Source organism: Pseudorca crassidens, chromosome 7, assembly GCF_039906515.1.
Source record: "Pseudorca crassidens isolate mPseCra1 chromosome 7, mPseCra1.hap1, whole genome shotgun sequence".
Taxonomy (NCBI): domain Eukaryota; kingdom Metazoa; phylum Chordata; class Mammalia; order Artiodactyla; family Delphinidae; genus Pseudorca; species Pseudorca crassidens.
In genome coordinates this window covers 35,315,786-35,342,155 of record NC_090302.1, presented here as the reverse complement: position 1 = coordinate 35,342,155, position 26,370 = coordinate 35,315,786, and the positions used below count along the sequence as shown (strand labels likewise).

The 26,370-nt window shown below is 40.4% G+C and overlaps 1 long non-coding RNA gene across 1 annotated transcript; it reads left to right on the top strand.

Moving 5' to 3' along the window:
• The first annotated feature begins 273 nt into the window (after nt 1-273).
• Nucleotides 274-25,576, top strand: LOC137227015 (uncharacterized). Its single transcript, XR_010944653.1, has 3 exons — nt 274-354; nt 10,772-10,914; nt 25,480-25,576. It is a non-coding gene; the product is annotated as an uncharacterized lncRNA (long non-coding RNA).
• The last annotated feature ends 794 nt before the right edge of the window (nt 25,577-26,370 follow it).

Here is a 26,370-nt window from a genome sequence, read left to right as displayed (position 1 = left end):
CACATAGGTATCACCATAAATAATAATAGTTAACATTTATTGAATACGAAGTACAGTTCTACCCCGTGAATTCGATATTATAATCTTCATTTCCTAGCTGAGAAAATTGAAGCACAGACATCTTTAAAACAACAACTTGCCCAAATGTGCTTTAAAATACCTCGAGGAAAAAAAAGTGTTGGGAAAGAGATGAAACGATATTAGCAAAATATTGAAAATTGCATAAGCTGGTGATTAGTGTATCATTTTAGTTAATTCTAGTCTTCTATTTTCAGGATTTTTGAACTTTTTAATGAATGATAAACGAAAAGAAAAGGACGAAGATGATGAAATTTGCTCAAGATTACACAACTAGTAAGTGGCTGAGCAGGGTTTTATACCTAGTTAGACCGGTAGCATCCCAGACACAGAATTTTTAACATTTTCCGTATTATTGTCGTCTTCTCATTTCTGGGGTTAACTGGTCGTCACAAATTGTAGTATTGGCCCAGTAATACAGTATATGTAAATGAAATTTAGCTCTGTTCAAAGTTTACAGATAAGGACAGAGAGGCTTAGAAACCAAGTGTAATGCTTAAAGTCCTTCTGCTAGTGATGGGCAGAGGTAGGGTTCTAATGCAAATAATTATAATGTCAAGTTGAATTCTCTTTCCCCTGAACCCTGTTGTTCACCTGTTAGTCTTTATTAGACATTAGTGCCTGCTTGGATGGGCATCCCTGGAGCCAGGAGGTAGGAATTTAATGCAACCAGATTTCCTGTCACAGAGTCATCAAAACAGTTTTTAGAAGGCTGCTGCCCCAAATTATGCATGCCAACTAGCCATGTATAATTCTTAGACATGAACCAGATGACTGAATTGCTCACATAATTCAAAATCAGAATGCTCCTGCATTGCATAGCAACAATGGATTTTAGGTAGATTCGAACAGTAATTTACTATGGGAGCAACTGATAACTAAGTATTGCTGCCCACCTTCCTGATTGACAGAATGTAACACATTAGGTCAAGAAAGGTAGCTCATCTGCCTATTCAGGCTTTAGTAACCTCTTGCATCTATAATTCATGTAGTGGAATAGCAGAGGCAGCTCTGGAATGGGAGGGGCTGACTCCCAAGGAATAGCTCCATCTAACCCTTCAAGAGTGTTTAGAAAGCCTGCACTGATGCTGGAAAGCAGTGGAGGCTGTGGAAAGAACTTGAACAAGAAGACTGGAGATGTAGCCTTCAGATCTGGCCCTGCCATTATCTAGCCATGTGATGAGGCTCAAGTCTCTGTTTAGCTGCAACTATGTTTCTTTAGTTGTAAAGGGAGGAGATATGATTCAGTTCTCTTGCAGTCCCTTTCAGTTCTAACAGTCTATGCATTTGAATTCTAATTGTGTCATCTAGGACATTCTGGTCTGGAGTGTATGGATGTCAAAATATTATCAAATGTGGTAAAACATCAAAAGGCCAGTGTGTGTGTTTTCCATGGTAAGAAGGATGTAACGTATTGCATCCATCTGAATAGTGAGGCAAAACGGACTGGGAAGGAATGACTTCTAATGTGATCCCAGTAACCTAGATCCCCAATGCTGACCGAGTTTAGGTAAACAGTTCTCATATGGAACTACCAATTTTTTTTTCCCTACTAAGATGCTCTTAAGTAACTTCCCTGGATTCACAGGGAACCTAAGAGGGGAGAAATTAATAGAAAATCATTTTTCTTGGTGAAATAGAAAAGATTTTTAGCATTTGAATTTCATTCATCCAATGTTTACTTGATGATATGGTTGTAAATGGCTGATATGTTAAAGGCAACATGATTCTTGTAACAGTTCTCTTCAAAAGGTCTGGTGCTTGCCTCCCTATAGAGAGACAGGAAAGTAGTGGGTGGAAATATGGCACAGCTGTGTCTTGGGGTGAGGAATTGATTCTGGATGCAGTCTAGGAGGTGAACTGTTCCTGTCTCAGAAATGTTCATCCTGATGAGCTCTCTTCCCCTTGCATGGTTCCTCTAGCTGTAATGGAGGAAACTTTATAAGAGGTTTGACTACTTTCTTTGTCTTTTCTTTTAGTGGTTTTTGTTTGTTTGTTTGTTTAGCATGTAGGTAGTGGTATTGTCCAGTTATGGTTGGCTTAGCTGAAGCAAACTGAGAGAACATACTTCAGGAAGTTAACACTGGAGTGAGTTGTTTCACATCTTGGACCCCTCATTTTTTTCCTCGTTGGAATGATGAAGAACTTGGGTCCAATCTTTTTTTTTTTTTTTTTTTGCGATACGCGGGCCTACTCACTGCTGTGGCCTCTCTGTGGCATGTGGGATCTTCCCAGACTGGGACACGAACCCGCGTCCCCTGCATCGGCAGGCAGACTCTCAACCACTGTGCCACCAGGGAAGCCCTTGGGTCTAATCTTCAAAATCACTTGCAGCTCTAAAATGCTGAGATTCTTTCCTGTTCTTCCTTCATAACCTTGCACTAAAGACTAAAAGCAAAAGATTCCTTGTGATTTGCCATGAAAGGCAAAAATAAAAAGTATGCATGCATAATTTAATATTGATATTTGTATTATTTAGTCTGATCACAGAGGAGATGGTAGCTGATGTCATAGCCTGTCTTATTTTCCATTTCAATCCCAGGAGGAGTTTAGGAGCCATTTCCTTTGCCTCAACTTCCCAGACAGTACTACACACAAGCGTTCAGTGTGTACAACCTACCTATAAGAGAATTAAGTGTTTTAATTTCTATCACTGGAGACGAATTTATATTTGCAAGGTCAGAGATTGACAGATGACTCATGGTTGGGGAATAATTCCAACATATAGTCCCAGGAACCTGTGGTTTCTAATTTATAGGGAATGTGTAGGTTTCACATATTGAACAGTTCAACCCCTTCAGGTGAGAAAACTGAGGTCCAGAGAGAAGCTGGTTAGAAGCAGAGCCAGCTGGAGCTACGGTAGGAGTCTGGGCTCCCAGTTCAGCACTTTTCCCTATCATGCCTTGCAGCTTTCGATACTTTGAGGATATTCTCACTGATAATCCTCCCCTCAGGAGTAAGGATTGGAAGAATGGGATGTTGTTGAACACCAATTTGGAAGGGACAGGATAAGGGGTGGCTGTTATTCATCAGCAGGCTGAAGGGAGCCCTTCTTTCCATGTTTCCACACCCATCACCAGTAATTAATCTGGGCTGTGTTATTATCTAGCTCCACACTTCACCTTCCTCATTCCTTCAGGAGATGAACGTGGTCTGGTGTTCCCAAAATAAACTTGACTTTGAAGTCCACTCAGGACCCACAATAAATGAAACAAAGGTCAGGACAAGGAAAGGACACTTGGGCCCTCTGCTGTGTGACAGATGCTAACCAGAGTCCTCACCCATCAGATGAGATAACACTTCTAGGAATTACTGCGCAGCAAGAGGTATCTTCAGGAAGAGAGGCCTTTTGAGCCTCAAAGATGAGTAGAATTTTGATAACCTTCACCTCACTGGTATTTGCTTCCTATCATACCCTGTTTTCTGTCTGTTATTATTTTGTTGTCTGGACTTTGTTGATCTCTTTCCCAGTAGAATGTAAGCACCTCAAGAACAAGCAACATGCACTTTAAGCCTCCAAACAATTCAGGACAGGTATTTATACATGGTGAAAACTCAGCAAGTACCCCCTGAGTGAATGAAAGAATGAGTAAATTTCATATATGCTAACCTTTAGAATTAAAAAATTGGTAGCTTTGTATATTAGATTGAAAGGAAACTGTCTGCAAAAGAAATTTACCCAAAATTCTACATATTTTTATATAGTTACTTATTTCTCATTATGTCAGTACAACTTGCTTTTGTTTGGCTACATAAAAATCATTTAAATAATTTTAACATATCATAGGGAAATTTGAAGAATGAACTTTAAGATTTACTTGCTTTAATTTATTTTTAGCAATAGAATTATATTAAACCCATGTTATATGTTTATAACATAACTTTTCACACAAAAGTACGTGTTTATTATCCTAAAATTTAGAAAATACAGAATTAGAGAAAAAAAGAAAGTAATAATCCCCCATGATCCCACAACCACCTTTGACATTGGTAATAATCCTTTCAAGCTTTCTTCTTCTATCATATACATATATAGCTATCTCTCTGTCTCTCTTTATACATATGTGTGTATGTGTGTGTATATATACTTATTTACATACCTATTTTTTACCAAAATGGATCATATGGTACATACTATTTTATTATATTATTTTTTTAACATCTTTATTGCAGTATAATTGCTTTACAATGTTGTGTTAGTTTCTGCTGTATAACAAAGTTAATCGGCTATATGTATACATATATCCCCATATCCCCTCCCTCTTGCATCTCCCTCCCACCCTCCCTATCCCACCCCTCTAGGTGGTCAAAAAGCATCGAGCTGATCTCCCCATGCAATGCAGCTGCTTCCCACTAGCCATCTATTTTACATTTAGTAGTGTATATATGTCAATACCACTCTCTCACTTCGTCCCAGCTTACCCTTCCCCCTCCCCGTGTCCTCAAGTCCATTCTCTAGGTCTGTGTCTTTATTCCTGTCCTGCCACTAGGTTCTTCAGAACCATTTTTTCTTTTTTTAGATTCCATGTATATGTGTTAGCATACGGTATTTGTTTTTCTCTTTCTGACTTACTTCACTCTGAATGACAGTCTCTAGGTCCATCCACCTCACTACAAGTAACTCAATTTCGTTGCTTTTTATGGCTGAGTAATATTCCATTGTATATACGTGCCACATCTTCTTTATGTATTCATCTGTCGATGGACACTTAGGTTGCTTCCATGTCCTGGCTATTGTAAATAGAGCTGCAATAAACATTTTGGTACATGACTCTTTTTGAATTATGGTTTTATCGGGGTATATGCCCAGTAGTGGGATTGCTGGGTCATATGGTAGTTCTATTTTTAGTTTTTTAAGGAACCTCCATAGTGGCTGTATCAATTTACATTCCCACCAACGATGCAAGAAGATTCCCTTTTCTCCACACCCTCTCCAGCATTTATTGTTTGTAGAGTTTTTGATGATGGCCATTCTGACTGGTGTGAGGTGATACCTCACTGTAGTTTTGATTTTCATTTCTCTAATGATTAGTGATGTTGAGCATCCTTTTATATGTTTGTTGGCAATCTGTATATCTTCTTTGGAGAAATGTCTATTTAGGTTTTCTGCCCATTTTTGGTCTGGGTTGTTTGATTTTTTGATATTGAGCTGCATAAGCTGCTGGTATATTTTGGAGATTAATCCTTTGTCAGTTGCTTCATTTGCAAATACTTTCTCCCATTCTGAGGGTTGTCTTTTCATCTTGTTTATGGTTTCCTTTGTTGTGCAAAAGCTTTTAAGATTCATTAGGTCCCATTTGTTTATTTTTGTTTTTATTTCCATTTCTCTAGGAAGTGGGTCAAAAAGGATCTTGCTGTGATTTATGTCATGGAGTGTTCTGCCTATGTTTTCCTCTAAGAGTTTGATAGTGTCTGGCCTTACATTTAGGTCTTTAATCCATTTTGAGTTTATTTTTTGTATGGTGTTAGGAAGTGTTCTAATTTCATTCTTTTACATGTAGCTGTCCAGTTTTCCCAGCACCGCTTATTGAAGAGGCTGTCTTTTCTCCATTGTATATTCTTGCCTCCTTTATCAAAGATAAGGTGACCATATGTGCATTGGTTTATCTCTGGGCTTTCTATCCTGTTCCATTGATCTATATTTCTGTTTTTGTGCCAGTACCATACTGTCTTGATTACTGTAGCTTTGTAGTATAGTCTGAAGTCAGGTAGCCTGATTCCTCCAGCTCTGTTTTTCTTTCTCAGGATTGCTTTAGCTATTTGGAGCCTTTTGTATTTCCATACAAATTGTGCAATTTTTTGTTCTAGTTCTGTGAAAAATGCCATTGGTAGTTTGACAGGGATTACACTGAATCTATAGATTGCTTTGGGTAGTATAGTCATTTTCACAATGTTGATTCTTCCAATCCAAGAACATGGTATATCTCTCCATCTATTTGTATCGTCTTTAATTTCTTTCATCAGTGTCTTATAATTTTCTGCATACACATCTTTTGTCTCCTTAGGTAGGTTTATTCCTAGCTATTTCATTCTTTTCGTTGCAGTGGTAAATGGGAGTGTTTTCTTGATTTCACTTTCAGATTTTTCATCATTAGTGTATAGGAATGCAAGAGATTTCTGTGCATGAATTTTGTATCCTGCAACTTTACCAAATTCATTGATTAGCTCTAGTAGTTTTTTGGTAACATCTTTAGGATTCTCTATGTATAGTATCATGTCATCTGCAAACAGTGACAGCTTTACTTCTTTTCTGATTTGGATTCCTTTTTTTTCTCTGATTGCTGTGGCTAAAACTTCCAAAACTATGTTGAATAATAGTGGTGAGAGTGGGCATCCTTGTCTTGTTCCTGATTTTAGAGGAAATGGTTTCAGTTTTTCACCATTGAGAATGATGCTGGCTGTGGGTTTGTCATATATGGCCTTTATTATGTTGAGGTAAATTCCCTCTATGCCTACTTTCTGGAGAGTTTTTATCATAAATGGGTGTTGAATTTTGTTGAAAGCTTTTTCTGCATTGATTGAGATTATCATATGGTTTTTATCCTTCAGTTTGTTAATACAGTGTATCACATTGATTGATTTGCATATATTGAAGAATCCTTGCATTCCTGGGATAAACCCCACTTGATTGTGGTGTATGATCCTTCTAATGTGCTCTTGGATTCTGTTTGCTAGTATTTTGTTGAGGATTTTTGCATCTATGTTCATCAGTGATATTGGTCTGTAGTTTTCTTTTTTTGTGACATCTTTGTCTGGTTTTGGTATCAGGGTGATAGTGGCCTCGTAGAATGAGTTTGGGAGTGTTCCTCCCTCTGCTATATTTTGGAAGAGTTTGTGAAGGATAGGTGTTAGCTCTTCTCTAAATGTTTGATAGAATTTGCCTGTGAAGCCATCTGGTCCTGGGCTTTTGTTTGTTGCAAGACTTTTAATCACAGTTTCCATTTCAGTGCTTCTGATTGGTCTGTTTATATTTTCTATTTCTTCCTGGTACAGTCTTGGGAGGTTGTGCTTTTCAAAGAATTTGTCCATTTCTTCCAGGTTGTCCACTTTATTGGCATATAGTTGCTTGTAGTAATCCCTCATGATTCTTTGTATTTCTGCAGTGTCAGTTGTTATTTCTCCTTTTTCTTTTCTAATTCTGTTGATTTGAGTCTTTTCCCTTTTTTTCTTGCTGAGTCTGGCTAGGGTTTATCAATTTTGTTTATCTTCTCAAAGAACCAGCTTTTAGTTTTATTGATCTTTGCTATTGTTTCCTTCATTTCTTTTTCATTTATTTTTGATCTGATCTTTATGATTTCTTTCCTTCTGCTAACTTTGGTTATTTTTTGTTCTTTCTCTAACTGCTTTAGGTTTAAGCTTAGGTTGTTTATTTGAGATTTTTCTTGTTTCTTGAGGTAGGATTGTATTGCTATAAACTTCCCTCTTAGAACTGCTTTTGCTGCATCCCTTAGGTTTTGGGTGTTCGTGTTTTCATTGTCATTTGTTTCTAGGTATTTTTTGATTTCTTCTTTGATTTCTTCAGTGATCTCTTGGTTATTAAGTAGTGTATTGTTTAGCCTCCATGTGTTTGTATTTTTTACAGTTTTTTTTTCCTGTAATTGATATCTAGTCTCATAGCGCTGTGGTTGAAAAAGATACTCGATATGATTTCAATTTTCTTAAATTTACCAAGGCTTGATTTGTGACCCAAGATATGATCTATCCTGGAAAATGTTCCTTTAGCACTTGAGAGGAAAGTGTATTATGTTGTTTTAGATGGAATGTCCTGTAAATATCAATTAAGTCCATCTGGCTTAATGTGTCATTTAAAGCTTGTGTTTCCTTATTTATTTTCATTTTGGATGATCTGTCCATTGGTGAAAGTGGGGTGTTAAACTCCCCTACTATTATTGTGTTACTGTCGATTTCCCCTATGTTGAGTGCATAAATATTTACAATTGTTATATCTTCTTCTTGGATCGATCCCTTGATCATTATGTAGTGTCCTTCTTTGTCTCTTCTAATAGTCTTTATTTTAAAGTCTATTTTGTCTGATATGAGAATTGCTATTCCAGCTTTCTTTTGATTTCCATTTGCATGGAATATCTTTTTCCATCCCCTCACTTTCAGTCTGTATGTGTCTCTAGGTCTGAAGTGGGTCTCTTGTAGACAGCATATATATATATATCTTGTTTCTGTATCCATTCAGCCAGTCTATATCTTTTGGTTGGAGCATTTAATCCATGTACATTTAAGGTAATTATCGATATGTATGTTCCTATGATCATCTTCTCAATTGTTTTGGGTTTGTTTTTGTAGGTCTTTTCCTTCTCTTGTGTTTCCTGCCTAGAGAAGTTCCTTTAACATTTGTTGTAAAGGTGGTTTGGTGGTGCTGAATTCTCTTAGCTTTTGCTTGTCTGTAAAGGTTTTAGTTTTTCCATTGAATCTGAATGAGATCCTTGCTGGGTAGAGTAATCTTGGTTGTAGGTTTTTCCCTTTCATCACCTTAAATATGTCCTGCCACTCCCTTCTGGCGTGCAGAGTTTCTGCTGAAAGATCAGCTGTTAACCTTATGGGGTTTCCCTTGTATGTTATTTGTTGCTTTTCCCTCACTGTGTTTAATATTTTTTCTTTGTCTTTGATTTTTGATAGTTTGATTAATATGTGTCTTGGTGTGTTTCTCCTTGGATTTTTCCTGTATGGGACTCTCTGCGCTTCCTGGACTTGATTGACTATTTCCTTTCCCATGTTACGTAAGTTTTCAGCTATAATCTCTTCAAATACTTTCTCAGACCCCTTCTTTTTCTCTTCTTCTTCTGGGGCCCCTATAATTTGAATGTTGGTGCATTTAATATTGTCCCAGAGGTCTCTGAGACTGTCCTCAATTCTTTTCATTCTTTTTTCTTTATTCTGCTCTGTGGTAGTTATTTCCACTATTTTATCTTCCAGGTCACTTATCCGTTCGTCTGCATCTGTTATTCTGCTATTGATTCCTTCTAGAGAATTTTTAATTTCATTTATTGTGTTGTTCATCATAGTTTGTTTGCTCTTTAGTTCTTCTAGGTCCTTGTTAAATGTTTCTTGTATTTTCTCCATTCTATTTCCAAGATTTTGGATCATCTTTACTATCATTACTCTGAATTCTTTTTCAGGTAGACTGCCTGTTTCCTCTTCTTTTGTTTGGTCTGGTCAGTTTTTACCTTGCTTCTTCATCTGCTGCATATTTCTCTGTCTTCCCATTTTGCTTAACTTACTGCATTTGGGGTCTCCTTTTCAAAGGCTTCAGGTTCATAGTTTCTGTGGTTTTTGGTGTCTGCCCCCAGTGGGTAATGTTGGTTCAGTGGCTTGTGTAGGCTTCCTGGTGGAGGGGACTGGTGCCTGTGTTCTGGTGGATGAGGCTGGATCTTGTCTTTCTGCTGGGCAGAGCTGCGTCCAGTGGTGTGTTTTGGGGGTGTCTGTGACCTTATTCTGATTTTAGGCAGCCTCTCTGCTAATGGGTGGGGTTGTGTTCCTGTCTTGCTAGTTGTTTACCATGGAGCATCCAGCACTGGAACTTGCTGGCCATTGGGTAGAGCTGGGTCTTAGAGTTGAGATGTAGATCTCTGGGAGAGCTCTCACCGATTGATATTACATGGGACCGGGAGGTTTCTGGTTGTCCAATGTCCTGAACTTGGCTCTCCCACCTCAGAGGCTCAGTCCTGACACCAGGCCGGATCACCAAGACCCTGTCAGCCACACGGCTGCCTTGAGGCACGTGTACTGTGTCCAGATGGTCTCAACACCACAGTTCTCTCTCAGGGCTGCCTCCTTGAAGTAGCTCCCACTGTGGAAACTGGGCAAAATGCACATCCCAAAGATGAAGGAGGAGGATACATACTATTTTAACTTACATTTTCTATTTAAGCTGTATTGACTATCTTTCTATATCTTTATATATTCTTCTAAATATCATTAATGATGGCTCTATGGTATTCTTTATATGGAAGTACCATAATTTATTTAATTAACCTCTACCTTTGAGTGTTTAGATTGTGTCCATATTTTCCCTATAAATAATACTCTGAGGAACATCCTTGTAACACAATCTTTGTGCACCCTTAAAAATTTTTTTGATCATTATAATTATTACCTTAAATTCAGAGTTCTTAATTTTTCCCAGTGACCCCTTTTTTTTTTTTTCTAAGGAAAAAAGCACTCTCTAGCCAAGAGTGTATGTGTGAGATCTCTAGACCTTTGGGAACTACACACATGGGATGGGAAATTTTGTTTGTCTTCAGAAGAGGTTTTCTTCCTTGTGCTATAAGTTCTTATTATTTTGCAGCAGGAAAAGTAAAATGTATTCTAGGGTTTAGTTTGCATTGACAGTATTTAGAGTGCATAATAATTACCAGCCATCTCCTTGCAGAGGTTTGAGGGTTGATTTTGCCACCACTCCCACCTCATCCCCATTACACAAAAACACACATAGTATGTCGTAGAAATGTGCTTATACACAGCCGGATGTAGTTTCTTGCCTATCAATAAATATGCAGTGCCTGTTGTATAATAGGTGCTCAATTAATATTTATCATGTGAAAGAAAGAGGTAGAAGGGAAGAAAGAATCTTTTATTGATTCAGTGATCACAGATCAACCTTTGTTGGATTTGCCCCCTTCCCATATCAGAAGACCTTTGCAAAAGCTGGAAATGAGCTCCTTATTTTTAACCCCTGCAGGAAAGAAAGATGAGGCTACCAATATCCATTCTCCACACCCTGTCCCCGGTATTTTCAAGATGACACACCTGACTGATCAAAGCCAACAAGTAGATACCTACAAGCATATTTTCTCATCTTAGAAAACACAGAGCTTCCTGAAGGTAGGAATACATTTTGTTCTTGCATATCAAAGTTGAATTGCTATATGTTGTTTGTACAAATTGTGAGTGAAGGAACATGCCAATCTACCCATGTGTAATACTTAGAATTAATTTGGGGAGAATAAAGGCCAGGCCTTAATCTGTGAAAACTTATCCTAACCATTTTCTCCAGAGAGTCTCAAAATCTCAGGTCTGGAATGGCCTGAAAGGCCATCCATGCCTTCTCTGATGCTGGGCCCCCACCTCTAACATCCTGCTTCTGCTTGAGCATCTCTAGTGATGAAGAGCTCACTACTTTAATGGGCAGTTCCATTCATCTTTGGACAGGCAGCTCTTGTTAGAGCCAAAATCTGCCTCTCCATACCATATTCTCACTGGTCCCAGTAATGTCCTCCAGAGTGTCAAAAGCAAATCTGATCATTCTTCCTCATGAATATGTAAAGGCAGCTTGGGTCTTCTTTGATACTTGTTTTCTCCAGGATAAAAATAATTTTTGAAAAATTCTCTTAAAACTTTGCAGTTTTCCCTTACCCACAGCCTTCACTTTTCTAGTTAGCAATGATGGACTGATTTACTCTGAGCTCTCTGACCCTACATCCCCGCCCCCCGCTTCCCCCTCCCCACAACCAAAGGGAACATATTGGGTCCCTGGCAAGGACCTATAGGATTCAAAGCCAGAGACTCTCTACTCCTTACTCAGAGATTGTCAGTGAACAAGAAGTGTGTGCCTGGGTTATCTGTCTGTTCCCTCAGGTCTCTCACAGTGGTGGATGGAATTCCCTGACCATCCATGTTATATCCTGGCTTTTGCTCTATGAAGTGAAGGGCAGCTCTAGGAAGTATTTAGGAGAGGCAGCGTGGCTGCAGTAGAAAAAGCATAGGCTTTGGAGTGAAGGTTACGTTTAAGTTCCAGCTCCTCTATGAAGTTGTTTTGAGACCTTGTGCCAGATATTTAACTTTTCTGGGCTTTTTTTTCTTCGTCTGTAACAGAGGCATCTAATATCTACTGCAGAGTGTCACATTAAGGGCTAAATAAAATAATGTACTTCAAGTGTCTGGCTTACGGTGGGCATTTTATAAATGATAGCTGCTACTAATCATAAGAAATAATTTTTCACTAGGAAAATTGTGGCTTAGTCATACTCTAAGTGGAACAAGTAGTTTTTTACTACAACAGTATCTATTATCAGTCGTCTGTCCCATTTGAATTATCTCTGGCCTGTGATTCATGGTAACTGTTTTTATCGAATGGCCTATACCCACAGTACTCTGTCACCTCCTATTCAATCTGCAGCCCGAGAACAGATCAGCCTTCTGGCCTCACCTATTATCTGAAACTGCATCCTTTAAGGGAAGTCCCTATTGCCACATCCAAGGGACCCAAATAGGCCTCCATCACTCTGAAGCACTTGACACTATTGGTCACACAACTCTTTCAGGAAAGCTCTCCCCTCCTAAGAGATTTCACATTCTTCTGGTTTTCCTCTCTGGATGCTCCATATCCTCCTTCCACACCTTGCTAGGGTCATCTTCTCAACGGTAGCATAATCTAAAGCTTTTTCCTGGACCCTCTTCTCTTCTAGGCTCATGGGCAATTTAATCTGGCTTCAATTGCCATCCTTAAGCTAATAATTCACCACATATGTGTGGTGAATACTTCTCTCTAGAAACAAAGACCTGTATATCCAACCAACCTCTTGACTTCACTGTCTCCTTGGTTGTCCCATGGGTACTTCACACTCTACTGTTGAAAGTGGAACCAATTATCTTCCCCTGTAATCGAGCTTAACTCATATGCTCTGTTGCTTAATGATTGACACCACCATACACTCCCTCCAGTTGCCAAAGCCAAAAATCTGGGAGTCAACCTTGATTCTTCCCTTTTCCTTAGGCTCTATATCTACTTAACGACCAAGTTCTATCAATTCTATCTCCTTAATATCTCTGAAATTCATTATATTCTTTCTATACCTTCCACCACTGCTTTTTCTCAGGCCATCCAGCATCTGGTCTTCTTTCTTCTGTCTTATCCCTGATAGCACATTTGCCACCCTACAGTCTGTGTGATCTTTCCAAATATAATGTTTATGATGTCAGTCTCCTGTATAAAATTCTTTATTTTTTGTTGCCCTCGGAAAACGTACAAATGCTTTGGGCCCTGTTTAGAAGGCCTTTTCTTGATCTTGTCCCACTTTCCTCACTAACCTCATCTCTTTCCCTTCTTCTTCCCCCACCTGGTGTCTCTTTACTCTTTCCCTACCCTTCTCTTTTCGCTCCAAATCTCCCACCTCCATCCGCACATACTGCTACTGGCTGTTACCTGAACTCACCAAACTCTTAGTTCTGGGTCTTTTGCACATGCTTTTCTTTCTGATTAAAATTCTTTTCCCTGCCTCTTTCTATCACAAGGACACTGGTGCTGGCAAGTGCCATTTTGGAATCCTCTCTCTAGCTTATTAGCACGGGACCCAGACCTGCCCTTCAGCCTATAGGAACAAGTACTGGGACACCACGGGCCAAGCAGCTAGCAGGGAGGGGTTAAAGCCCTACCCATCAGCGGGTCCACTGCCTTAGGACTCCCTGAGCCCTGAGTTACCTCAGGACCCAGATCTGTACACCACAATGCCCAGGACCTGGCCTCACTCACCAGTACACCAGCACTAGCCCCAGGACTTCCAGGGCCACACACTCAGCCATTGGGACCCAGCCCTGCCCATCAGCTGGCCAACATCAACTCCAGGACCCCCAGGTCCCTTCAGCCAAAGACCCTAGGACCTGGCTGTACCCCACAGTGGGTGGACACCAGCCCCAGGAACACTGCAGCCCTGCAGCGTGATAGCCTGCCATGTCAGGACCCAGCCTACCCACCAGCAGGCCAGCACCAGCCCCGGGACCCCCAGGGCTCTGGCCCCGCCCACCAGCAGGCTGACCCCAACTCTGGGACCCCCAGGGCCATGCAACCAGAGACCCCAGGACCTGGTTCTACCCACCAGCAAGCCTACACCAGCTCTAAGACACCTTGGGCTCCTCAGCCAGCCACCCTGGGAATCAGCTCCACTTACCAGTGAGCCAACACCAGCTTTGGGACACCCCAGACCTCACAACCAGCCATGTCAGCAACCGGCCCTGCCCACCAGCTGGCTAACACTAGATCTGGAACCCCCCAACCTTACAACCACCCACCCATGGGACCCACCCACCATTGGGCCAGCACTAGCCCTGGGACCCCCGGGGGCTCTATAGTCAGCCACCTCATGACTGGGCCCCACCCACCAGTAGCTGGCAGATGGCACAGGCAGGGCCTGGCAACAAACTGGACTGGGGGCCAGCCATGCCTAACAGACACCCCCCACAACAGCAGTCAGCCTGTCATGACAGAAGGGCCCGTGCAGCCCACAGAGGGAGCACCCCTGGAGCATAGAGTTCTGGGGAGTATGCTACCGCTGCCTGCAAGAGGCTCATTTTAGATCTAAAGACACACACGACTAAAAGTGAGAGGATGGAAAATGCTATTCAGTGCGAGTGGAAGTGAAAAGAAAGCCAGGATAGCAATATTTATATCAGACAAAATACAATTTAAAACAAAGACTGTTATAAGAGACAAAGAAGGACATTACATTATGATTAAGGGATCAATCCAAGAAGAAGATATACAATTGTAAATATATATGTACCCAACATAGGACCACCTAAATACATAAATCAAATATTAACAGACTTAAAGGCAGAAGTTAATAGTGACACAACAATAGTAGGTGACTTTAACACCCCACTTATATCAACGGACAGATCATCCAGACAGAAAATCGGTAAGGAAACACTGGCCTTAAACAACACATTAGACCAAATAGACAATAGATATATATAGAACATTCCATACAAAAGCAGAAGAATACACATTCTTTTTAGGTGCACGTGGAACATTCTGCAGGATAGATCACATGCTAGGCCACAAAACAAGTCTCAATAAATCTTAAGAAGATTGAAATCATATCAAGTATCTTTTCCGACCACAACAGTATGAGACTAGAAATCAACTATATCTTCAATAAATGGTGTTGGGAAAACTGGACAGCTACATACAAAAGAATAAAACTGGATTACTTTCTCATACAATGCACAAAAATAAATTCAAAATGGATTAAAGTCTTAAATATAAGACCTGAAACCATAAAACTTCTAGAAGAAAACACAGGTGGTATACTCTTTGACATTGGTCTTGGTAATATTTTTTTGGATATGTCTTCTCAGCCAAGGGAAACAAAAGCAAAAAAAAAAAAAAAGGGAACTACATCAAACTAAAATCTTTTGCACAGCGAAGGAAATTATCAACAAAATGAAAAGGCCATCTACTGAATGGGAGAAGATATTTGCAAATGATATAGCTGATAAGGTGTTAATATACAAAATATACAAAGAACTCATACAATTCAACATCCCCCCCACCCCCACAAAACCAACCCAATTAAAAAATGGGCAGATCTGGATAGACATTTTTCCAAAGAAGACATACAGATGACCAACAGGCATATGAAAAGATGCTCAACATCACTAATCATCAGGGAAATGCAAATCAAGACTACAGTGAGCTATCACCTCACACCTGAAAGAATGGCTATTATCAAAAAGACAACAAATAACAAGTGTTGGTGAGGATATGGAGAAAAGGAAACCCTTGTGCACTGTTGATGGGGATATAAATTGGTGCAGCCACTATGGAAAATAGTATGGAGATTCCTCAGAAAATTAAACATGGAACTACCATACAGCCCAGCAATTCCACTTCTGGGTATTTATCTGAAGAAAATGAAGACACTAGAAAAGATATATCCACTCCTATGTTCATTGCAGCATTATTTACGATATCCAAGATATGGAAGCAACCTAAGTGCCCATTGATAGATGAATGGATAAAGAAGTGGTATATATACACAATGAAATATTACTCAGCCATAAAAAGAATGAAATCTTGCCATTTCTGACAATGTGAATGGGCCTAGAGGGTATTAAGCAAAGTGAAATAAGTCAGAAAGAAAAAGACAAATACCATGTGATTTCATTTATATGTGGAATCCAAAAAACAAAACAAACAAAACAGACACTGAGAACAAATTGTGGCTTCCAGAGAGGAGGGGGTTTGGGAGAGGAGAGAAATAGGTGAGGGATATTAAGAGGTACAAAATTCCTTTGTAAAATAAATGTGTCACAGGTATAAATGTACAAAGTGGGGGATATAGTCAATAATTATGTAATGTCTTTGTATGTGAACAGATCACTTATTGTGGTGATCATTTTGAAATATTGAATCACTATGTTGTGTAACAGGAACTAATGTAGTCTTATAGGTCAATTATACTTCAAAAACAAACAAAAAAACTCATAGAAAAGAAGATCAGATTTGTGGTTACCAGAGGTGGAGTGTGGAGGCGGGATAATTGGATGAAGGCAGTCAAAAGGTACAAACTTCCAGTTATAAGATAAATAAGTACTAGGGATGTAATGTACAACATGATAAATATAATTAACACTGCTGTACGTTATATAGGAAAGTTGTGAAGAGAATAAATACTGAGTTCTCATCACAATGAAAAAATATTTTTTCTATTTCTTTAATTTTGTGTCTACATGAGATGATGGATGTTCACTAAACTTATTGTGGTCATCATTTTATGATGTATGTAAGTCGAATCATTATGCTGTTCACCTTAAATGTATACAGTGCTATATGTCAATTATATCTTAGTAAAATTGGAAGAAATAAATTAAAAATAAATAAAATTTTAAAAAGCCTCCACTAACTCTCCTGTGCTGGCTTAGCTGCTGCTTCTATGTGTCTACATGACCTGTTCCTACTCCCATCAAGGTGTCAAAGCACTTAGCGCAATATCTTGCCATTGTGTACTTCCCTGCCACTTAAAAAGGATAGCAGTCATGTCTTGCTCATTTTTAAATCTCTGATGCTAGCATACTGCCTAGCAAATGGGAACTGTTCAGTAAGTATCTCCTAAGTTATGTTTATTGTTAAATAAGTTGATTTTGGGAAACAGTACCAAAGCTTTTGTTGTAGGGTAACCTGAAATTATAGGCTTGGAAAAGGAACTTAAAAGTCTCAGACATTATAAATGACTCGTAGGCTCTGCTTGCTTCTCAACCTGATGGACTTGGCAGACATGCAATGATGGATACACATGAACATCGCATGCGTCCCAACACAGTGTGTGTTTCCAAGAGCGTCACATGACACTCATTCCTCTGCAGATAAAGAGCCCTGGGCCAGCTGAGCTAGGTTAGTTCACTCTGGGTGAGCCTTACAGGCTGCTGGCACACCTCAGGAGAGTGTGGACTGTGTGTCAAGTGCACGAAAGCCAACTAGGGCGGAGAGCATGGGAACCGGTTGGAAGAAGAATGACACCACAGGGAGATGAATCTCCCATTCAGCAATTCTAGTCCCAGCTCTTTCATTAATGAGCTGTGTGACCTTGAACAAGTGTCTTCCTCTTTTTGGCTCCAGTGTCCATACTTGTCAATGAGGGCTTGGATTGGCTGGGCTCCAAAATCCCTTCCAGGATTGATGCTCTGGGATTTTGTGATCAGTGTGAAGACTGCAGATCTCAGTGGAAGGAAGCAGGTAAGTGTGTATTAGGAGCATGTGGCAACTGACCCATTGGTTCCAGGCCTTCAGCAGTCTTCAGCAAAAGGGAGCCAAGCTAGGACAGAGATTTGCTTTAAGTCACCCTGGAAGTAGAGACCTCTGGGGCGCAGTAGCTCACCATTGTGTCTTAAGGCTCTAAGTCAGGTCTGTCAGAAGGAAGCATTTCCAAGGATTGGAGTGGGGGTAGGTGGGTGGCAGAGAAGTGTTAATTTTCACTTAACAGTAAAATTACCACATTTGGGGAAAGTTTTTATGTTTATTGACCAATAATTTTGATCATTTTCTTTGCATTGAAATTATCCAAAGTTTAAGTGTTGGAAATGATTCAAAGAGTACCACCTGGAACTTAGCTGAGGCAGGCATGACAGCAGTGCAGTGTTTTTGAACGGAACTGTTAAGTGGGTGAATTGAGGTTTTTTGAGGCTATGAACCATCAAGTCATAGAAATTCAGATTTGCCTTAGCCAAGTAAAACAATCCAGTTTATTCTGAATTCTTAAATGGGTGGTAGTGGCTTTGATAATTGTATTAAAGACTCCTTGGGAAGCATAAAGAAAAGTATATATATATATGTGTTTAATTGAATAAATACTCATAACCAACTGTTTCTAGTTGATTAGCTCTAGTACTTGGCAGAGAACTTAGGGTGATAAAGAAAAAAATAACATTATGATTTTTAAAAATCCTGGGAATATTCTTTTTGGTCATGATTCACTGGTGTCAGAATTTCTGAGAGGTGTATGGAAACTCCCATCTTTGTCCCTGAAAGAACTGGAAATACATGAGTACAAGGTGTGCTCAGGAACTCGAGCTTCTGGCTCAAGGTGACTCCTTTCAAATCTGGTCCTTCCTTTGTGTTGACCAAGAGTTTCCTCAGCTTCTTAGAAAAATGCTTGTGTAATGATTCACTTTGGTTCTGAAAAGATAGATGCATAATCGCTTAACTTCTTGAAGCTGTTTGGATTTGAATCCTAGTGGACAAAGCACAAGCCAAATGTTGGTGTGGAGAAGTGCCATTTTTAGCTCTCAGAATGGAGGTGGGCCAGGAGCAAAGAAAAGCACCTCCTGAGAAATGAGGGGACCAGCCAGATGCAGAAATGGGCCTCCAGGAAGAGGAGCCAAAACACAAAAATAGTAATAATTAAATTTGCTGAGTATTACTCTGTGTCAAGCAGGATTCCAAATCATAATGATCATAATCAGAATTATACTATTAATAGTTCTCACACCAGCCCTCTGAGGCAGGCTCTCTTATTTCCATTTTCTAAATGGAAAACTCAGGTACAGAGGTTAAATATTCACCCAAGGAAAATTAGGTGGTAACTGTAGAGCCAGGATACAAACTCAGGTAGTTGGGCTGCAGAGTCGTTGCTGTTAACTACCTGTGCCCTGGTGCATCTCTAACCTTTCAAGGTCATATACAACTCTCATTCTGTATCTTCAGCATCCGGTCTGGGGCTGGGAAGGTAATGGGCTTTGTTGAGTGTTCCTGAACTGAATGGAACCAAGCAGACTCAGCCTGTGCCCACCTGGAGCCTGTGGGAGGCTCTGTTTGACTCAGCACAGTACTTGAGAGGAGCAGAATGCTAGCCAGTCCCTGGGGGCTGGCAGCAGAAGCCCAGTCCAGCCAGCTGATGTGGGATCGTGGGCAGGATTCCCTCTCACTGAACAGAAACGGGAAGGAAAACCATGGGTACACAGGAGCCCAGAGCTGGGGGTGTGAAGAAGCAGCCTGCTGGTTCCATAGCATTTACGGGAACTCACTGCCACCAGCCCCTGTACTGGGCACTGGCCACTGTGGATACAGAGTTGGATTGTCCACATTCCATGCCCTGGAGGAGCTCCATGTTAGTACTGGGAAAGGCTACCTATCTGATAGGAGCCAGAAAATTGCCTTAGGACCCCTGTCCTACTTTGTAGGGCCAGACGAGATTAATTCTCAATTCTATTGTCTCTCTTGTGGAGTTTTAAAATTCAGCTCACTGCCATTAACTGGATTCAGAAGATGGGTTATATAACTTTCAGATCTCTCGAACTTTCTGGATTAAGAATGTAGGGCTATGAATAGCCAAAGCAATCTTGAGACAGAAAAACTGAGCAGGAGGAATCAGGCTCCCTGACTTCAGACTATACTACAAAGCTACAGTAATCAAGACAGTATGGTACTGGCACAAAAACAGAAATATAGATCAATGGAACAGGATAGAAAGCCCAGAGATAAACCCACACACATATGGTCACCTTATCTTTGATAAAGGAGGCAAGAATATACAATGGAGAAAAGACAGCCTCTTCAATAAGCGGTGCTGGGAAAACTGGACAGCTACATGTAAAAGAATGAAATTAGAACACTTCCTAACACCATACAAAAAAAAAACTCAAAATGGATTAAAGACCTAAATGTAAGGCCAGACACTATCAAACTCTTAGAGGAAAACATAGGCAGAACACTCCATGACATAAATCACAGCAAGATTCTTTTTGACCCACTTCTTAGAGAAATGGAAATAAAAACAAAAATAAACAAATGGGACCTAATGAATCTTAAAAGCTTTTGCACAGCAAAGGAAACCATAAACAAGATGAAAAGACAACCCTCAGAATGGGAGAAAATATTTGCAAACAAAGCAACTGACAAAGGATTAATCTCCAAAATATACCAGCAGCTTATGCAGCTCAATATCAAAAAATCAAACAACCCAATCCAAAAATGGGCAGAAAACCTAAATAGACATTTCTCCAAAGAAGATATACAGATTGCCAACAAACACATGAAAGGATGCTCAACATCACTAATCATTAGAGAAAAGAAAATCAAAACTACAGTGAGGTATCATCTCACACCAGTCAGAACGGCCATCATCAAAAAATGTACAAACAGGGCTTCCCTGGTGGCACAGTGGTTGAGAGTCCGCCTGCCGATGCGGGGGACATGGGTTTGTGCCCCGGTCTGGGAGGATCCCGCATGCCATGGAGCGGCTGGGCCCGTAAGGCATGGCTGCTGGGCCTGCGCGTCCGGAGCCTGTGCTCCGCAACGGGAGAGGCCACAGCAGTGAGAGTCCCGCGTACCGCAAAAAAAAAAAAAAAAAAAAGTACAAACAATAAATGCTGGAGAGGGTGTGGAGAAAAGGGAACCCTCTTGCACCACTGGTGGGAGTGTAAATTGATACAGCCACTATGGAGAACAGTATGGAGGTTCCTTAAAAAACTAAAAATAGAACTACCATATGACCCAGCAATCCCACTACTGGGCATATATCCTGAGGAAACCATAATTCAAAAAGAGTCATGTACCAAAATGTTTATTGCAGCTCTATTTACAATAGCCAGGACATGGAAGCAACCTAAGTGCCCATTGACAGATGAATACATAAAGAAGATGTGGCACGTATATACAATGGAATGTTACTCAGCCATAAAAAGCAACGAAATTGAGTTATTTGTAGTGAGGTGGATGGACCTAGAGACTGTCATTCAGAGTAAAGTAAGTCAGAAAGAGAAAAACAAATACCGTATGCTAACACATATACATGGAATCTAAAAAAAGAAAAAATGGTTCTGAAGAACCTAGTGGCAGGACAGGAATAAAGACACAGACGTAGAGAATGGACTTGAGGACACAGGGAGGGGGAAGGGTAAGCTGGGACGAAGTGAGAGAGTGGCATGGACATATATACACTACCAGATGTAAAATCGATAGCTAGTGGGAAGCAGCCGCATAGCACGGGGATATCAGTTCGGTGCTTTGTGACCACCTAGAGGGGTGGTATAGGGAGGGTGGGAGGGAGACGCAAGAGGGAGGAGATATGGAGATATATGTATATGTATAGCTGATTCACTTTGTTATACAGCAGAAACTGACACGACATTGTAAAACAATTATACTCCAATAAAGATGTTAAAAAAAAAAAGAATGTAGGGCTAAAGTGGTGGCAAGGCTGGGTAGACAGAACTTGGGAAAGGACTCTGCAATTGAAATGGCTAGAGAGATTGCTGGATAAGAGAAAGGAGAAAAAGAAAGACATCTGTTCTTATGTTCATATAACACTAGGACCTATTTATTCCAGTAGGGAGGAGAGAACATTTATTCTCTGTGTTAGCCATGGAACCGGCTTTGGGGTCAAGTTTCTTGAGTGATGAAGCAATTTTGGTAGGCTAGGATTCATTTGGTGACGAGCAATGAAGGTGATGCCTGGTTTGCCTGGATAGTCCCAGTTTATGCTTGTTATACTGGTGGCATTATTTAAATTGCCTTGTTTCACTCTAAAAAGTATCCTGGTTTGGATGATAAATTTTATAGTCATGCTGCCCAAGGACAAAAAAACACCTGCATTTTTCTGGTGGGCTTGAGTTCTGAGTTTTAAAGCGAAAGAGATGTTGGAGTATAAACATCTCTTGCTAGATAGCCTTTTCCTCTGTTACCACCATGCCTGAATATGGACAAAAGTCAATCCTTTCCCCCTTAGCTTGGCTGGAAAATATAAAACTAAAATTTACTCTAAAAATTAATAGAACATCCCCCATCACCACCACCAATCTCCTTTAAAATAGAAAAACAGACACAGGGTACAAATTCATTAAGTTTTTGCCATAGATCTACTTGACTGGCTCCATTTAGAGATATCAGTTCTTGAATTTTTTAGCTTTCCTCCACCTAGAGTTCTGGGGCACACAGCCAGACAGAGGCTGGAGTGGGGTGCTGGTAGGGAACCACAGATGTAGGGGGGAGCCTGTCAGCCTCTCACGTGTCCTGCTGTTCTATAGGACCCTAGTCCTTGAGGTATCATCTTCTGACTCCCGAGGGAAGGGAGGGAGGAGAGTCGTTTTCTCATCCCTGGAGATCTGCTTGAAACATAGTCACTGTGACTGTAGTGATTAGTAGAAACTTGCGAAAGAATCAAGGAGAAGGAATGAAATTGGTGTTTCATGAAATTTAATTGAGCATTGCCCTGCTCTTTAGTTTATCTGACCACATTTACAGATGGAGGAAAACAAGGATTTGGGGAAGGAGCCTTTCTTGTGTGTCCTTTGCTCTCTCTCCCCTCACTGGTCCATCTACCTGTGTCTGTGTTGTTGTGCTGCTATTGCTAAAGCCATCAAACGAGACCTGTGACTGTGCTCAACCTTAGTCATCTGTTACAGAAGCATTTTTGGACTGTTTGAATGGCTTCATCACCTCGTTCCTTTGGATACACATGCAGATTAGGAGGAATGTAAATAGACAATTATTGAGCATTAGGCCTGTCATAGATATTGAAGGGAATTACAGGGTCAAGAAATTATAGTCAAAATTCAAAGAGACGTGAAAAGGATGAGACATTGTTTAGGTTTTGATGTTAGAAGCTCATTGTTTCAAAGATCTGGGAGTGTGTGATAAAACCATGCCAGCTCTTTTTAAAAAAATTTTTTAACGTGTTTATTTCTTGTTTCTTTTCTTTTTTAATTTTTTAGTTTTATTTATTTTTTATACAACAGGTTCTTAGTAGTTATCCATTTTATACATATTAATGTATATATGTCAATCCCAATCTCCCAATTCATCCCACCACCACCACCCCACCCCCACTTTCCCCCCTTGGTGTCCATACGTTTGTTCTCTACATATGTGTCTCTATTTCTGCCCTGCAAACCGGTTCATCTGTACCATTTTTCTAGAAAACCATGCCAGCTCTTGTTTCCACCTTCCCAACATAAAACAGCTAAAGATCACTGAATAAATTAATAAGAGATAGCAAGGGTGTGCTTCCTCAAGGAAAATTCCCCTAAGAAGCTCGCCATTTCAGGAAGACATGGGTTGTGGGTTTTGTGAATCAGCTTTAAAGGAGCCAGATGAGCTTATGACCAGTGATAATATCTGTAGGTACTGAAGTCAAGACAGGGTAGTCAGTCAATTCTCATGCTTCCTTCATGTCACATTCATGTCACAGGGGCCACACGAATGGGCTGGGAATGTTTCCCTGCAGGGTCCTTGCTGATACTCAATTTCCTCTGATAAATTGCCTCATTCTTCTCATCAAATCCTCTTCAAAACGAAGTAAATTCTGGGTTGATGAAATAACACACTGATCATTTAAGAAACGTGACATAACCTACCTGTGAAGATTATTGAATGTGTGCAGAAGCCTTCCAAATTTTAAACTCTGGGGGTAGAAACAAATCCCAAGGCACTGCCATTGCGCAAAACCTTGTTTTCGTTTGCAAATCATGTCCGGGAAATGTCATCAGAAACAACTTGTCAATCTGAGAAGCAACGACACTCATAACTTTATAGTAATGATAGAAATACTGAGAGTATTTAAGTTTGAATAAAAACAATAGTTAAAAGGTATCAAAGGCATATTGTGTGCCACGTCCTGCCCTGAGTTTTACATGCATTGTCTTGTTTAATACTCCCAATAATAAGTATTCTTACGTAGGCATTATTATATTATTATTCTAATTTTACAGATGAATATTATTACAGCCCAACTTCTCTCTAGAATTTCTGACCAGACATCGACTGTCTACTCAACCTCTCTGTTTGGATAGTTAATAGGCATCTCAAGTTTAAAGTGTCCAAAACTTGGCTGCTAACATTCGTCTTCTCCTTCCCCTTCTTCCAACAAACTTCCACCCCTTCAGTCTTCCTCATCAAAGGTGATGGCAACTCCAGCCTTCACGATGCTCAGGCCGAAAGCCTGGGAGTTGTCTTTGACTCCTCTCTTTTCGCTCACACACCACATCCCATCTGGTTAGCAAATTCTGATGCTGCACCTTCAAACTGTATCAGAATCTGACCACTTCTCACTCCTCCACTGCTACTACCTGGTTCAAACTACCGTCCTCTCTCAGCTGGATGGCTGCTGTGACCTCCGTCTGCCCTCGCCCCCTTCAAGTCTATTCTCTTCCAGGTAGCCAGACTGCCCCTGTTAAAATGAAAGTTCAGAACCCTCCAGCAGCTTCTCATCTGACTCAGAGTGGAAATCAAAGCCCTTACAATGGCTACAAAGCCTCACGAGGGGCCAGCTTCTTTTCTGATCTTTACTTTGAGTTTGCACACCCTGAATTTTATGCAGTGTTTTGTGCATATGTGAATCTGTGTGTTCTTCTGGGAGAGTCTATGTAGTGGTCATCAGATTCTCAAAGGAATCAAAATCTTCCAAAAGCTTAAGAATCACTGCTTGGAGGAAACGTCATACCTGAAAATCCAATTTAAAGAAGGCATTTATTCAAATTATAAAATGATTTGGAAAGGATTCTTTATTTTTTTTTAAAAAAACCATTGAGTTGTACCCTTTATTTTATTTTTAAAAATTAATTAATTAATTAATTAGGTTATGCTGGGTCTTAGTTGCGGCAGGCAGGCTCCTTAGTTGCGGCTCATGGGCTTCTTAGTTTTGGCACGTGTGCTCCTTAGTTGCGGCTCAGGGGCTCCTTAGTTGCAGCTTTCAGGCTCCTTAGTTGTGGCATGTGAACTCTTAGTTGCGGCATGCATGTGGGATCTAGTTCCTTGACCAGGGATTGAACCCGGGCCCCCTGCATTGGGAGAGTGGAGTCTTAACCTCTGTGCCACCAGGGAAGTCCCGGAAAGGATTCTTTATTTAACAAAAGGAATCATTGAAAATGTCTTGTGCATTCACAATACAATGAAATTAAATATATTTAATTATTTTAGCAGACTCTTTGTGACCCAAGTGTATCAGTTCTAAGAGGATTCAGAGTAAGTCAGGCTACAATAAAATCTATGTGTAACAAATAGATGTTTGAGCCTCTAGCTAACAGTTCTCTTATTTTAAATAATAGCAAACCTTTATGCACAGTTTGGGGCCTGTTATGTGTAAGGTATTATATTTGGAAACATTTTTTACATGTTTCAGTACATAGAGTAATGATGTCTGTCTCTGTATGCTCTTCTCACCTTACCCCTCATCCTAGAATTTGTAGCATTTCACAGATCAGCAAGCTGTGAAATGAGATTGGACCCAAAGTGATTCTCTTGCCAAGGAGAGAGATCAGCAGTGATTGCAGATGAGTCAGCCTGGATATGGGCTCTTGGTCCCTGAAACCCCAGCACTCAATTGTCTTCTGCATCATTCCCTTGACCATTTATAGACTAGAAACCTGACCTATATCCCAGGGGTGTTGTGTGAATTAACCAGTAAACTATAATTAATTGTGAAGTAAACATTAGTTATTGTTTTCACGGTCAGTTCTGGTCTGGGTTCCTGACCTGGAGAGAGAACCTGCTCGCACAGTGGCCTCTGTGTGGGTTCAGAGCACCCCACAAACCTGTGAGGGTTGTGTCCTCCTTTGATGTATGTTAGGAGTACTCCAAAGAATCGTAAAGCACTCGATTTCACACTGGAAAGGTGTCCTGTTTGTGATTGCAGGGAACCTGGTCTCTGTCTCCAGCACTAGAAGGGCTGCCGTGGGGCAGAAGTTGCTGATTTGTTCTTCATGGGCCCAGAGGGCATAACTAGGACAAATGGGGAGGCAGACGTTAGCCCAAGAGTGGGAAGAACTTCAACGGCTGGAGCAGTTCAACTATGGAACCAATGCCTGAAAAAGCAGGGAGTTCTTCCTGGCCATGGAAAAGTTCAAGGAAAGGCCAGATGACTTTTTATTTTCAAATAATTTATTGATTGATTACCTACCCTATGTGGGGCATTATGCTAAGTGCTGGAGGAACCCAAATGTGAACTAGACAAGTACTGTGCTTTTAGCACAGATGTAAGAGGGAAGATAAAATCCATTCATCCATCCATCCATCCAATGAATATATAGTCATCCCTCAGTATTCATGGGAGATTAGTTCCAGGACCTCTG